Below are 17,329 nucleotides of genomic sequence, written 5' to 3' on the forward strand. Positions count from 1 at the left end.
AAGGAGCGGCTTGAGCACCTAGCAAGGTGGATAAGTGCGCTATAAAAATCCTATATATTATTATTGTTATTATGTAAACCAGTGAAATTTCCTTTATGGACAATAAAGTTATTCAATTTCTTTCAATGTTCTTAGGCAGAAAGTAATCAGCTGTATACAGACTAAAACAGTACATGTAGGGATGTATCACAATAAAGGGTCACCAGCCTTTGTGTAAACCCATTGTAACTTTCAAACAGCTTTCTGAAATGCCCACCTGGATGATTTTCCCAGTGTACAGTGGTGTGCTTATTGCAAACTATTTCCTCATTCAATCTCATTGTTTTGCATCAAGAATTGTCTTCTGTTAACGGTACAAATTGAATTACTGATATCAAGGATTTGATCTCTTGATTTTGTGATGTCTAGCAACAAAATTATTGCTAGATATCTGGAAAAGGATTAAATGAGAAAGTGTTTTGCCATAGGTCCATGTACGTCACCACATGCTGGGTATAATGTCCAGGGCTCCGTTTCATGAAAGTAAGGTGTGACGGCCACTTTAATTAATACCAATAGTCCATAGTACCTCGACAGTGAGCCATGGTAAATTGATGTTGATACATGTAGTTCCTCAATAGTTAAAGAAAACAATTTCATGGTGAAGAGCATACTCCTCCACAGATATCACTGGCATACAAAAAAATCATGACCAATTCATGCCTTATAAAACCCCCTCAAAATTGTTGGCTCATTACACCACTGACTTAATTCTGCATTTTAAATTTATTCATCATTTATCTCTTTATTCACAATGACAATAATATTTGCTTTATACTATTCATCATTTAAAGATGTGAAGACTTGCATAGTGATTAATTCTGCTTTGCTGCAAGCATTATGGTTAAAGTAAACCCTCAAGTTGGACCTGATGAAGACGTCTTTACGATTTGGAATTGAAATGAACTTGCTGATATTCCTACAGGGAGGCTTGAAATGAAACAAAATTTTGATTTCATCATCACCTTGTCTGACTATTTGGAACTTTGGTTGTTGACATTTTGTTGGTTGGAATGTTCTTATAGATTACAATTTCTTTCAAAATGAGATCACAAGGAATCATGTAGTTTGCGCCGTGCTTAAAGCGCGAGTAGACGTTGCCTCCCATTTATCCAGCATCATCAACCATCCCATTGTCCATAATCATCAGTAGATGATGTTAATGGACTCTCAGTCACCTTGATCAAACCGACATCAATACTATTAGTGGAATGAGAAGCCCATGTGTTAGTCCATACCTTTTCATAGCCCAGCATTTGATCTTGATTTCATTTTGTGCCTATAACATGTTTCTGGAGGTATTAATGCAAACCATCTTGGTCTCATCTTTTTACAAGAATTGTGATTGATCTCATCTCTAGAAAGCCATCTATAGCATAATGCCTGTTCATACATGTGCCATAATCACTGAAAGATCCAGGGGGCACATCTGGCTTGTGCACCCCCCCCCACCCCATCCTTTTGAGAGTCATAATAAAACATTTTAAATGTAAATATGCCATTATTACCCAAGTGCCCCCCCCCTTTTGAAAGAACCTGGGGGGAGGGGGGCTTATCATTTTTTTGTAGACGAACTGTCTTTAAATTTTAGATGAAAACCTTCCTTTTTTTTGCTTGTCAAATTTTTGAGAAAATGTGCTCCCCACCCCCCCCCCCTTTTGGAAAATCCTGGATCCGCCCTTGGCGTTAATGCTAATCTTTGAAACGGTCCCTTTTAATGCAACAGTCATTTCTGCGATATCACTTCCAGTAAATGATAGGCCATTGGAAGTAATGTAATATCAGTGTGGATTCGTTTTCTTGGTGTGATTGTGAAATAAACACCAAGGAGCATTCTGATTGGTTAAAAGAATGAATATTCATCTTATAAAGAGAACTGAATGAATGGATATACCCATTCTATATTGTGATGTTGTTGGCCTTCAATAGAGTCATCAGATCAATCTTATCACTTAAAAGTGATTGGTTAACATTGGTTTGACTTTTAAAAAATCTGAGCTAGAAGGTCACACTTGTCACCTGTGTCTGTGATATGTTACAAAAATGAAGCCCAGAAAAAATTGCGTCCGAAAATAATTATTAAATGCTTCATAATTTCTTAAATCGGCTGCTCACAAAAGTAAACAATACCTTTGAGACAGGCCCTAGCCTCTGTTTTAAAATGCTTTCTGTTCTCTGTAAAATACTGAAGTGGTTGTGATTATGGATGTCTGTCATTGGTTAAGGATGATTAAATGGAGCTGCGTTTATTCATTTTTCTAATCTTATTCATTTTTCATCTGTTCTTGCTTAATATAGAATCAATGCATTCATCAAACTGCCAGAAACACCTCCTGGATCAAGCACTCTCATCTTAAGTGTTCAATAAAGCTGATTCCTTTGAACTGTGCCTTATGCTGGTAGCCCTAACAAGCCAAGGATATTGGTAAGTATCATAAAAATGTTAGTGTTTCTGTGAAAATTGTAATCTTTGACATTTTTTTACTGTCAAGATAATCGAGACTGTCTGAGAATAGTTCTTTAAATCCATTGCATATAAAAGGAACTGAGCAGTCACTGTACATGAAATATGAGCATTTGATAATTCTTTTAACAATAGGCTGGAAGGTTTTAATACTATGAGATAACTTAATGTTTCCTTTTTTCTGTCAGTTTCCTCTCTCACCTGCAAGATATTGATAGATTGGAGAGGGAGGTTAGGTATAGTTATACAGGTGCAACAATGTTTGTTCCTGCAACAACTACTACAGGCTTTATTTCTTAGGGTTCTGTGTTAGATTTCAGGTAGGTATATATAGGGTATCGTGCTAAATCCGGGGTTGAAGTTAGTCATTTGATTAATGGGTAAAATTTATAGCAGAGCAAATGTCATGCAATATTTGAACATTTTTCGTCTTTTTAAATGTGTTTTTTTTAAGTCTGCAAAAGTGCATGCGACCTAATTCTGTGATATACCTTATTGATGGTGTCAAAATTTGGGGTTAAATGATTTCATATTTGAGGAGGAGGCCTATAATATTAAATTCTTCTTTGATATAGTATATTGTCAACAGGTTTTGGTCATGAGATTTCAGCAGAAACCTATTAATTGGGTCATTATTTCTTCTTTTCTCATTCTCCTGAATAGTCACTGTCCAGTGTGACAAATCAGCTCTGACAGGCCAAGATTCATTCTTGAATTCATTCTAATTGGTTCCACGGGGACCATTTACGATTAATATTGGTCAGTATTCAACCAAATTTGGCCTCTCCGTTGGCTAATTGGCCTTGGTGTTTCATCGCACTTTGGGTAGATTCGTGGGTTCCCTTTATAGCAAACCGTTAATGGACTGCGCAATCGCACATTCATCACTTCTGAAAGCGTTGCTAGAAAAGAATGAAAATTATATCTGAATGACTGACCAGTTGTTTATCAGCAATCAAACGGCTCTCATTAATTAAATCAGGATAATTTATATGCAAAGAGGTGTTGCAGGAGGTTATAGTCTTTGATATGGTCGTGAATGAGTAAGTAAAGTGATATATTTGTGGCATAGATATAGCAGGTCAAGTGAGAAATGAGCCTTAATTTGTGGAGAAGGTTGATTCTGTTACAATTAGAGCACAAGTAATATGGTGGTTGTGCACTGGGGAGAGACTAGTGGGTGCCAGGTAAAAATGGCAGAGGTAATAATGGCAGAGGTAATAATGGCAAAGGAAAAAAGGCAGAGGTAATAATGGCAGAGGTAATAATGGCAGAGGTAAAAATGGCAAAGGTAAAAATGGCAGAGGTAAAAATGGCAGAGGTAAAAATGGCAGAGGTAAAATTGGCAGAGGTAAAAATGGCAGAGATAAAGATGATAAAGATAGGCTACATTATGATTATCATCCATGACCGGACTCTTGTCGACGAAATGGGCTATAAAAACTGATTAAATATTATGTTGTTTTTCGTCATTTAAGATCTACACTCTGTCATTTATATGACTAAACTCAAGCATTTTCTTGCCAAAATGATTTCAATTAGTGACTGCATGATGAAAGGATCTTAAGCTCGTAAGCAGAACAACGCTTTACATACAAACCCAACGATTTTTAAAATGTAAACACCAATTTAAACTGGACAAAAAAAAATAACTGAACATTCTGTAATTAAAATATTTTTTTTATTTCCATATCATGATGGATCATGATGAATAGATCCGCCAGTGATGTCACTGGCGGATCCATGGGGCACAGCTGGCCCGTGCCCCCCCCCCTTGAGAGGTACAATTAAAATCTTAGCAAATATGCTAACTCAAGTGTGCCCCCTTTTTAAAGCGAGACCCTTTTCTGCTTGCTATTTATTTTGTTTACGAGTTAGTAGGCGGAAAACTTTTTTGCATGTCATTTTTCAGGAAAATGTGCCCCCCCCTGGAAAATCCTGGATGTGCCCCTGATTAATGTGATACGTTAAATGTAAATGATACAATTATTGTTCAGTCTTTATAGAGCAATACCTCAATGCAGCTAGTCCAAGTGGATGCCAGGTTCCCAAAGGGTTTGACGTCATATGGGAAGCTGCCCCATGACATTTTATGCACTAAAAAATGGTTCATAATTGCTTTAAAAATATTTCAGGAGCGTCAGTGAAATGATTTGTCTCTTGATATATACTGAAGATAAAAAAAACATTTGGATTTTTCTAGAAAATTACATTTCATTAACATTTTCTATACACCAAATATGGGAAAGCTGCTCGCAAATGACGTCACCATTGAAATATAAAAGTATAGCTTTTTAAATCTTTGATTGATTTCCTAAAACCCTCACCATTATCATTTTATTTTTTTCTGCTATTCTACAATGACTTTTAACCGAGGTTGAACTTCCCCTGTAATGAATTAAATACAATTGCGATCAAGAGTGTGCTTCAAATTTGAATACTAATACAGCGATTTGACATGAGAAGGCCGTCCATGAGAGTCCAGAAAAAAAATAAGATATTCTAGCCAAAAGATTATAAATTTGGTGCAGACGATCTATCTATGATTTTAAGAATGTCACCCTTTCCATTATTTTTATTTTCTTAGAACCTTTCTTTGTTAATCTATGTATGGCTTACATGCGGGGCTTTTTGATTTTTTTTTCATGGGGTTTGAAGACTCTTTTTACCTATACCACTATGACCTCTGCCATTTTTACCTCTGCCATTAATTTTTTACCTTTGCCATTTTTACCTCTGCCATTTTTACCTCTGCCATTATTACCTCTGCCATTTTTACCTCTGCCATTTTTACCTCTGCCATTTTTACCTCTGCCATTATTACCTCTGCCATTTTTACCTCTGCCATTTTTACCTCTGCCATTATTGCCTCTGCCATTTTTACCTTTGCCATTTTTACCTTTGCCATTTTTACCTCTGCCATTTTTACACCGAGCTGACTAGTGGCGTACCTAGGATTTTCCAGAGGGGGGCAAAACCGTCCGCCAAAAAATTTGACAACCAAAAAAAAGCTCAAGCTCATCAGGAGAGCAGGGATACGTCTTTTGCATGGGTTGTGACTCATCGGGGGGGGGGGGGGGGGGGCAGACTGCCCCCCCCTGTAGGTACGCTCGTGGGAGAGACAGACAGACAGATTAGGTGGTTTCAGACCGCCTCAAAGTTCGCCAGTTCCAGGTATTCTCTGATCGGGAAATTTACCCCGATCAGAAAATACCAGGTATTTTGGTAATGTGAAAGCAAACTACGTGTAATTTCCCCGAAAGAAAATACCCGCTAAATAGTAGGTACTTGGCAAAATTACGAGAACTTTCGTGGGGATTTTTCCAAGGTCGCAGGTATTTTGGCGATGTGAAAGCAAATTACGGGAACTTTTAGCCCAGCGTGTCGTTGGGCGCGGCGGCGTGGGTGGCTGCTGGGCTAGTGATTTTGAATCTCGCGCCTTGCCTGCTTATCAGACCATACTGCGCATGCTCGTAACTTCGGGAACTTATCCTGAAGGATGTGTTTCGGGGCGGTGTGAATGCAGGAATAATTAACAGGTATTTTTTAGCCTTAAAAAGTTCTCGTAATTTAACGGGGATTCTGTGATCGAGGCGGTTTGAAACCACCTATAGAGAGAAGATAAAGGGACCTAACTATGGAATGTATATTAGGTTAAGAGAAGGTGCATGGACATTTGACCCTGCAAAATTTGCTGTTGCCTTTAATTTATTCAAGATTTAGGTTAAGGGTTATGAAAGTTGTTTTTGTTAACTCTGTTTTTTGGTAAGGGTTGATGTGTTGGAGGATAGGTTTTTGTAGAGTAGCATAATGTGTGTGTTTTATATCAGAGCAATTATTACGCTTACTATCAAGGTGATAAAACGGACTCTATATAAGACCAATGGTCTAAAATCAGGTTAAATTCAAACAGTCTAAAGTTTTGGTTTAACTACTTGTATGATTAGCTAATTGTAATATGAATCTCTAACAGTAGAGGTTTGATTTATCACCTCTTCTGACATTCAAATAATTCATAACTCCCTGTGATTATTAAGTAAAATGAGTTTTCTTCACCATTTAAGCAGAAGGAAAGAGTACAGAAAAGACGAGAAATGAACATTTTAAACAGCATGGATTCCCACAATTTAAGCACGTAGGCTAGGTTAAACTAGATTTCAGAATATGGCCTCTCAAACTTCTGGGTCAGAACTTATCTTTATCTTTATGTACACACACACAAAAGAATAAAACCCCTGGATTTGTTATTTGTTACTAAGCTCTACTCCAATCAGTGCATCTCATATTGTGTACCCAGGATGCAATGGTGCCTAACAGTCAATTCTGTCTTCCATCAATGCACAGTGTTTTCTTCAGTGTAAATTAGCTCTGACTTTGCTAATGCCTCTAATCTCTTCCATGGAATGGTAAACAGTTGCAGCCAGTAAAAGGGATGCATGCATTAAAGTAGGCTAGGCTTATGACATGGCTCCAGGGACATAAATGTGTTTTTCACCATTGCATGTTTTACAGAGGGCACTGACAAGTTGACATCCTCTGACAGTTACTATGGTAACGGTCAGATGCCAGTGCCTCTCGGCCATTCAAAACCAAGGATTTCACTGAAATACAGTGGGCACTGACCATTTAGTCAGTGCTGACAACTTTTATGAAGGTATGAAATAACCCCCTGATGTAGATTACACTCTCACAAAGCTGTCTGGTGTCGACAGGGCAAATTCATGAATATTCATCATACTGCACTGGAGAGAGAAATTATAACAATTGACCAATCACGATGGGCACTTCTCTATCGTTCATTGCCAGTGCGTGTGAGTTGGTTGGTAGTGAACGATATTTGCTTTACCATATTGGTAGAAGATTTTGAAAAAGTTGCAAAAGGCCACGTCGCTGTGCTTCATGAGTTGTTCTAGATAGCGGAAAGAAACTTTCAATTTTTAAAACACCATGATGAGACTTAAAGTTCACCCCAGAAAAATGTTGATTTGAATCAATATAGAAAAATTCAACAAGAATAATTTTGATAATTTCATCAAAAATGGATGTAACATTAGAAAGTTGACATTTTAAAGTTTTGCTTATTTTTCACAAAATAGTTATATGCACAAGTCAGTGACATGTAAGAGAGTTGATGATGTCCCTCACCTTTTTTTTTTTTAATTATGCAATGTTTAGATTTTTACAAATTTAACAATGACGAACATGACTGAACCATAAAATGTTCAATCGGTAATTCCTCATATTCAGGGAAAAATTACCGGTAACTTCTTTCACATAACCATGAGGAGAAAATTGGAATATTTCATATTTAATAAAATTCATCTCTTTTATTTTATTACCTGATACCCCACAATGGGGTTCTTTCTTTTTTATCTTTATTTTTTTCTCTCTGGCTTTCTTACTGTCTTGTCTGTCTTTTTTTCTTCATTTTGTCCTCTCTGTGCTCGTTTTTTTTTTTCTTTCTTTTCCTTCCTTGCTTAAATTCATATTTCCTTGCTGTCTCATGTTTTTTCAATGTCAGGAAATGCTGTTTCTCAGGAGGAACTGTAATGTATAGGTGGATGATCAATAGCTACCTGACATTGACCAATCACAATCAACGTAACATGAGTATTTAAGTTGAATCACTGACCAGGAACCAATCAGGGGTATCCATTGTAAGCCTCTTTGTTTTGAAACGTGATCTAAAGTAGATGTGAAAGAAGGCGTTTTTAATTTTTTTCTTTTCCCGAATATTTTTTGCTTTCAATGTAAGTTTTTCTTTCTCTTATTTTTTTCCCCCAAATATCTAATCTATTGTCAACATTCTGTATTTCTAACATGATTCCTGTTAAAAGTTCTTTTACTGGTAGTAGGACTCACTAGGAGAACCGTTTTCACTTTGACTAAAGTGGCTACCCTGGGTAAATATGCTGTTATTATCATGACTGTAATTAGTTTGTGTCATCTTACAAAATCTGTTTAATCTTTATCTGTAAACAAGATTACCCTGGAATATTACATTGATTTGGGGTTTCCCTGTGTAATATTTGAAATAATCAGCTCACAAGAGGATTGACTAAGTTTGAAAAACTTCCCCTTTGAATTTTAGTTGCAACGTTCAAATGCCATGTTAGCTCTGTTTTGTTTTTCTTGCATCAGCATTAGCGAGTAATATTGCCCTAGGTAAATCAATGCATTATAGTTAATCACAAGATAAGAATAACAAATCTTGTCTGCTTGTTTTATTTAGTTTAGTGCATTTCATCAAAAATTTCAAATTGCAACTTGTTTTTGTTAGTTTTGATTACCATTACTATAAGCTCAAGTGAAAAGCCTGTAATAGTAAGTGTTTCTCTATAAGATGATGGTATGCTGTTGTGTCTACAAAAGCCCAATTTCTTTAAACTCCTGTGGTAACTGATCTATGATAGTCAAGTTCAAATCAAGTATGAGTGTTAATGGACTGAGAATCGACTGCATCGAATTTGACATGAGCAGTGGACATCTCCAGCGAAGGTGATTGATTCCACGGACACTATTTACAGGAAACCTCTCCATCTCCGGCCAAACAATGCATTGATATGCATTGATATGTATTGAGGTCACAAAGTGAAGAGTTCTCTCTCACCTTTCCTCGTCCACTTCCACAAATGCAAATGCATGTAATGGCCAGAGGGGGCTATGCAGTGTTAAAACAATGCATTTGCATCCGTAATGACTACTTGTGTGGTTAAGTTGTGCGAGATTCCTCTTTTCCAGGTTATTTACACACCTAAAGTGAATGCAAAGGAGACGAATTTGTGGTCTTGTGTGGATGGGCAGCGGAGGTAATATTTCTCCTTGATTGATCTTAATTAAATCATTGAAAACAAGATCTCAAATCTCAGCTCGTATATAATGTTTCTTACCAATAAATCGCTAGGGCGTGCGTACGCCAGTCCCTAAAAGCGCACTTTAGTAGGGAGTAAAGGATCTACCTTTAGTACGCTGGAGTGGTTAATGTCCCATTTAGACGAGGTCGTTTCTCAGCGCGCTGCCTTTGCACACATGCTATTCAAGCCCTTGAATCGGCACTCCAAGTTCATTAATCTCAGGCTGGCGCTTTTAATATATTTTGCACGATTCACGATCGCTTATCAAGCATCCTGACACGGCATAATTATAGTGTCAGAAAAACACTCCAAGTCTTCTCTTTTTTCACTCTTTACTGCCTTTCCTGCATACTTGCAGGGCAGTGAGACATGTCAAGACCGAGGGCCGATGTCTCCCTTTACTCTAGGCCACCCGTTAGTGAAGTAGACCTAGTATAAGCAGTAAAAGAATGTTCCCACTGTTACAACTTTGATGTATTATCATATATACAATCATGTACAACCTCTTTTCAAATTGCACAAACCCAAATCATAAAATACCTTAATCAAGAGATTCCTTAATGCATTTTTCCTTAAAAGAAACAAAACCCTGGGGAAAATAATCTTATTGGAAAGGGTAAAATGAGAGGCACCATTTTCAAACTTTTAAAGTTTCATCAAAATCGGTGATAAGAGTTATTTAGTTTGAAGCGTCTTGCAACACTTTCTATCATGATTCTCAACTTGGCAAACATGCTATATAATTGCTGATTTTGTTTTATAATCTATTAGTTTTGTTCCAATATTTTCAGATTTTATTTTATATGTTTTCTAATCATTGCCCGACCGTGTCATACATGTATGTGGTGTGAATTATATTTTCTCAAAACATACTGTAAACATGTGTGCTCAAGATGTAATTTGAAAGATAATGGGGAAAATTTAAAAATTTGTGTACAAAACAGAAATTGTCCAAAAATCTGTCATTTTGAAGCATGTATGCTTCAACCCTACATGTAGAAGGTACAATCTTCCATAACTCTCTTATTTTACAACCAATTTTGATAAAACTCTCCTTTTCTCTTTATTTTACTTTTTTTCTCAGATTCATTCTCACCTTGGTTTTTGGTTTCCTTTATAACACATGACATACCTCTGCATTCCATTACATATGTTTTCTGTATGCTGTGTTTCAAATCACCTAGGTGTATTCTTTTCAGGCTCTATATTAGATAGTGTCATGCGTGCTCATTGTGCGATTTGTCATAACCTTCGACCTACAGTGGGAACCTTCCCCAAACACCAATATCACTCTCCCCCTCTCCCTTACAGCGGCCGATTCAGACCGTGTTGTGCTATCGGCAAGTTCATTTCCCACCACCCCTGTAGGCAGACACCGCCAATGTGTCGGCATTTCACACAGAATCTCTCCCTTACCTTAATACCCATGGTTCACCTCTCTCACCCCTTCCCCCGCCCGTCTGCAATTCTTAATGAAAAGGAGACTCCATCAATATTATGATTTGCATGGTGATTTGAACATCCATTCATTACTCCATTTTCATGCCATTTCAATCATGTAATGTAGTTCAGTCCTTATTGAGATCATTCTCCTTACTTGTCTATTATTTGTTTCACAAGCCCTCAATATATCATGCTTCCTAAGATTCTTTGTCATAAATGAACCCTCGAGAGCATAATAACAACACACTCATCTTTTATCTTTCACTGGTGAACTGTATCACCTTTTGTTAGTGTGTGACATTTTTTTTTGTTCATTAACATTTGACAAATAAGAGATAAACTGAAATTTAAAAATCTAATAAATGATCTGCATTTGGTTCTCCCACTAATAAGAGTATCAGTTAACTTTCTCATAGTTAAATTCAGTTGTGTTTGCTTTCCAGATTTGTTACCATGGTAACTACCATTCAACAGTCACTTAAAAGCAAGGTTTCAAGTTTACCCTCCAAAAGCAAAATTGGCATCAGTGCTAGCCTCCATGCCTGCATTCAACATTAAGCATGCAGTTATAAAATTATATTGAATATTTTGTTCATCCTCATGTCAAAAACATGTCACAATTGTCCAATTAAAAATCCTGTTGCGGTTTTAAGAATGTCATTAGTTCTTTTCTGCAAAAAACTGAAATTGATACTGAGTACATATCATGTAACACATATCTCTATATCCCATTGCATTTAAGAGAAATCCTTTACCCTAGAATTGCGGTTTTCAAGTGGAAAGTATTATTGTATTATAGAGAATTTTCATTTATTTGTACTGTTTCAACATTATATACATCTTATTTTAATCGCGATCAAAAAAAATTGTGTGATTGCCACAGAAATCTAATCTTCAACCATGATCAACCTGTGGAGTTGTTTTGGACTGATGGGGTGAATACCTTGCTGCAGTTACTTTTTATATCATCAGTTTTGATTTTTGATGTTTTAGCATGTGTTTCTGCATTTATTGATAAATCTAAATGAAAATTCATAATGAAATTTTAAAAAAAAAGTTATTCATCAGAGTATGAATGCGACATTTTACATGATGATAACAGCTCAGATATATTTCGTATATTATTATTAACTAGTTCAAATAAAATGAGTTAATTATAATGCATTGACCAGTCATAAAAGCTAGAATGAACAGTGCTGTGGATTTGTGGAAAAGATAATAGAAATGAATATGAGGCATTGCTTCATATAGAGCACTTATACATGTTTGTAAGTGAAGTCGGTTCCAAGTTTCTTAATCTGTTGGATACTAGGACTGTTTCTATTGTTCAAAAATGGGCATTCAGATTCTACCCATTGACATACAGGTTGGAGATTCGGGTACCATGGACCCCTGAAAGAATCACGAAGAAGAAAAAAAGAAAAAGAATTAAAAAGAAAGAGAGAAGGGTGAAAGGTATTCTTTTCTGAAGATTATTTCAAAATCTATCACAAAATTATATTTCTCGATTAATCAGATCAAAATATCACTCACTCGCAGCTTTTGTCCCAAATGTCATGTCTAGCCCATTTTTTACTTCGTTATTCCTTTGATTCTATCTGATCTGCTTCTAGGCAGGAATGCATCTCTGAATGTATTTTCATCATTAAAAGCATTGATAGATGTACACAATGTCGTACATAATTTTTGAAGGCGACCCCCTGTTGAGGCTATTACAATTCATCATAATTACTTCATAAGAAGCAATATGTGCAAATAAAAGCGAAATTGAGCTTCATTTGAATTAAGAAATATGAATAAATTATGAGTTTCCTTTTATTCTTCTCAATTCTAATCATGAAATCTATCTGAGTAAGGTTGTCTGTTTAATCTCTGAAAAGAGACTGGTTATCTTAGATGAAGATTGGTAAGCTTCAACATTTGAATTGACCATTTCATACATTTTTATATTGCGTTATACAGCATTGTATGACATTGCTCCTGTCTGAATGGGGTTGGTGCAATGTGAAGTGTACCATTGCTATCATGTATCGTTACCACAACTTATACCCAGATGGAAGAGGAGATTTGCGATCCATATCTGACATAATTCAGTGATATATCGTTCCAGAAAGGAGAATCGAAGTCAAACTTGTAGACGGTACAGAAACCGAACAAATCCTCCATGATTTATGGTCGCGATGTTTCCGCATTTCCCCCTCTTCCTCACGGATTCATTCGGTTTTAGCCCAAACCGGTGATTTATTCTGTGAAGACGATTGTATTGAACTGGCTGGCGAGGTCTTTTGGTGAAGCAAATCAGAGAAAATGGGAGCCATGCCATTGCTTGTTTGTACAATGCCTTCTCTAAGACTAGTCAGTCTCGACAGTTTTTAACTTGAGTCATTTATCAAATAATATTTGGGGGCTTGGGGCCAGACATTTGGAGAGGAAATTGGATTTCCTTTCAAATTTATGGCCATTAAAAAACCTCACATGTAAAGTAAATAGACAAGAAGTTAATTTCTCAGTACTCTCAGTTTGGCTGAAATCTATTCGGTAAAACTCCATGTTTAAATCATGATCTCCATTCATAAGCTTTGGCTTTCACTCATCCTTGCAGGCAATATTGATTTATTTTCTTTCAAGAGTTGATTGAGAATACATTTCCTGGACAATCATCAAAGTACGGATAAAACTTGTCTATAGTTAATGTACTAATAATGATTTTAAAAAATAGGGTATTTATGTTGCATGTGAGGCTTGGATAATTTGGAGATATCTTTTTTTGTGATATAAAATTGATTTGTACTAAAATAAAACATGTATGAAATGAGTAAACAGATGGCTTTGAAGTCACAATCCTACATGAGTTGCAGTAAAATCATTGAAAAATGCGAAATTCCTTTTCACTTACATTAAAAAGCATTTAAATGTACAGACTCTTATCTCAGACATTAAGGCCCGAATTCAAAAAGGTGGTTTTGAAAACCCAAGGTTGAGTCCATGGTTTTATGCAGATTTCCTATATAGATTACGCTTAATTTAGCGCGTATCGGGCGCGTGTATGAAAAATCTGCATAAACCATGGACTCAACGTGGGTTTTCAAAACCACCTTTGTGAATTCGGGCCTAAGTGCTTTCAACGTGACTCTAAGTCACATTTAAATCTTTATGAAGACTCCATGGTATTATCAGGGGGAGGTTGGTCTGAAAACACCTATAGTGTCATTATTGAGCACTATGTGACAGCTCTGGCCCTAACTGAATGAGGTTTGTTAACTGATGAAATTTTCATCAAGTTTCTCAGTAAAAACTTCCTGAAGCACAAAGAGCAGTCATAATTCATTTACAAAACCGTGATGTCTGGGTATAAGAGAATTATCAAAGAAAAGAGATAGCTTGCAGGGACATTTTGTTGGTTACAGTTTCAAACATGTGATAGAATTTCCATAAAATTTCTATCATAGAATTCTTTTGAGGTGCTTCACTAGGCTTCATGGCAGAGCATACTGACTAGAACAGTAAGCGTCTTTTCCGTTACACCTGCCCAGGTTTCAATACATTTCCCAATATTAGTTACATGCTGTGTCAGAAACGCTAAAACTACCGACACGTGTTCAACATGAAAGGCAATCTGAGGTATGAGGCGGGGAGAAATATTGTCGTACTTTAGCGACGTGATGGTGTTTGCAGTGCGGGTCGGATGTCATTTGGTCTTAGGTTCCTTGAGTAACTTTTACCTTCCTTTTTCTTTCTTATACAGAAGTGTTTTCTAGAGGATTAAAGATGGAATATTGGTGTACAAAATGAGGTTGAAGTTTATGCATCCTGGGATGATTGAAAGTTTTAGGCTATGAATTTAATATGCTAGTATTTTGGGAAATATGAAAGTGATGTGGTAGTGGTAGTGGTGGTGAATGTTAGAGGAAATAGAAAATAATGAAGTTGATAATGAAATTGTTTTAGGAAACTATTTTTCTGGAAGAAATTCCAAGGATTTATAATACATCCTGATCAACTGTGTGTGATCGAATAGTGACCAGCCAGATATTAGATTAAGATTTAGACATTGTAGATTTAAATACAAAGCTTAATGATTTGAATTTAAAACAATAGAGATTTTAAAATTAATTCTTAAGACTAATATTGCTGATGTTTATCATACTTTGTTTTCTCAATTCAGGTTGGATTTGTTACCGGACACCATGAAACTTCTGAAAATATGCTAGAACTTAATTTTAGTTTAAAGGTTTGTTCATATTTATTTTTGAATATGTTGTTTCTTATTACTATCGTTAAGTCTTTTTTCCTTCTAGGTACTTTTTCTGACATTTTACATTGATCTGGACTTTTTAAAAGTTGATAGTCTTCATTTAGGTATCTCTCAGTTTAAATGGCTGAGCCATTTATTATAACATCCCCCAAAGTATTTTACTTAATTCAAGCTTTTATGATAAATTAGAATTGAGAGTTAAGTTACTACATTAGGGTCTGTGCTGGTAAGAAGAGATTGACAAGACATCATACGTGTTCTATCTCAATTTCATCAGAATGAGACAAAATAAAAAAATCCTTTAATCTTGATTATCTGTGAGTAATAAACAGTCTCCTGTGGTGAAGGTGACAGTATCACAATGTCAGTTCAAAATGTATGAAGGAACAAAACTGTTCTGAGAAGACCTTGGGTGTTTGATATGTACACCCTGGAGTTGAAACATATATGTATACATCAAACAGTGTTGAAAAAAACAAAAGGTGTTATGATAACACTGGAGGGTGTTGAACTGTTGTAATAACATACGTGGGTATTGAACTAACATCATACTATAAGCATTCTGTAACCTGTGTTTTGAAGGTGTTTAATAGATACCTTGGAGTTCAAACATTAGCTCCAACAGTGTTGAAATAACAAAAAGTGTTATGATAAGGCTTGATGGTGTTGAGCTGTAATACCATACATGGATATTGAACTAAACACTGTGAGACGAGTGTAACCTGTTTTTAAGGTGTTTAATGGACACCATGGAGTTCAAACATACATGTACAGCTCTAGCAGTGTTGAAGTAACAATAAGTGTTATGTCAAGGTTTGGGGTGTTGAATTGTTATAACATACAAGGGTATAATGGACTAACATTATACATATAGTGCACGCTGTTGAGTTCAATATACCATAATGTGAGTGTCCATAGATTTCAAATTTCTCGCGTGCGTTTATATTTCAACGAGGCCGTAGTCCGAGATGAAATATAAACACACAAGAGAAATTTGAAATTTATGGATACGAATGATATTGTATATTGAACGATAATAAGCATGTATTATGCGTTATATGAGATGGGAACACAAAATTGTAATCAATGGATCACCTTATGAGGTTTTGTACACAAGCTACCGTGCAGAAATTGCCGGTATATGCCACGATCGTGGCCATATTCCGGATTACGTAATTGCAATTGACCAATCAGAAGCCTTCTCTCATACCACCCATCTTATATATATCTTATATTGCATGTTGATGTAAAATGCTTCATTTGGTGGTTCATTGATGTGTACTTTATTGTCACATAGTTTTTTTTTTGTCAATGTGAAATCATATTGGCATTGATTTTCTAGTGTTTGTATGAAAAGTGATATTAGGTACCCTAACAACAAGGTAAACATGTATATAGAGTTTTGGAACATCTTTGGCCATCATCCTGTATTCCCTCACCTTGATCCCTCTCCCCTCAATTCCTCTCCCATCTTGATCAACTTCCATCTAATTGAAAACCGATTCCTGAAGTGCCTTTGCCGATGTGGAAGCATCAGAGTCCCCGGACCACTTGATGGCCCTTGCCTTCCATACCAACACAATTAGGATCCTCCTGTGGCCGTTCACATGGGACGTATCTCCTTCATCATTCAAAGCACTCCTTCGGTGGCGGACATACAATATCCCATTCAATTAGCGCTCAATCACCGTGTCACTTTACAACATTCACACGTCCTTTTTCTGTTCGAGCCGTGTACAGTGTAGGTTATTTTGTCCAAATTATCATCACGATTGCGATTGTAAGCATTTGTATTTGTACATGGATTCACAATATGAACACAAATTCTTTTCTTCATTATGTCTTCATATTGATTTGGTAATTCAAAGATACTTGCTGCAGAAATGGTTCTTTCTTTGGAAAATTAAGTTTACTTCACCAAAAACTTCTCCTAATCCTATTCTTCTCACTTCATGGAATGTAAAATGTGGGGCAAATGTGATAGTTATATTCTGCATTCATAAAGTCTTTGTGGATTTAATTTCTGCACATTACATAATTCCATAATTTCCAAATGTTCCATCTTATATTTTAGAAAGGGTTTGAGATCATCTTTAATTTGATACAACATAGAGTACTTATATATGTTTTTTTTTTGTCTCTCCCTCCGGAGGTGAAGGCGAGACTTAGGGATCCAAATGTCATGCCTCGTCCATCCGTCACAATTCTAATGACATAAACAACCAAACTTGGATTGTAGATGGACTTGGGTGACCTGCATGTTGTGCTGCAGTT

The 17,329-nt window shown here is 36.2% G+C and overlaps 1 protein-coding gene across 1 annotated transcript in view; it reads left to right on the forward strand.

The window, feature by feature from the left end:
* The first annotated feature begins 2,343 nt into the window (after window positions 1-2,343).
* The window catches only part of LOC121407344 (deleted in malignant brain tumors 1 protein-like), a 104,816-nt gene continuing 89,830 nt past the window's right edge, over window positions 2,344-17,329 (forward strand). Inside the window, exon 1 of the mRNA XM_041598384.1 lies at window positions 2,344-2,464. The gene's annotated coding sequence lies outside the window, so the exon portion shown is untranslated. The remainder of the gene's footprint in view (window positions 2,465-17,329) is intronic.

The sequence above is a fragment of the Lytechinus variegatus genome, chromosome 2 (genome assembly GCF_018143015.1).
Source record: "Lytechinus variegatus isolate NC3 chromosome 2, Lvar_3.0, whole genome shotgun sequence".
NCBI lineage: Eukaryota > Metazoa > Echinodermata > Echinoidea > Temnopleuroida > Toxopneustidae > Lytechinus > Lytechinus variegatus.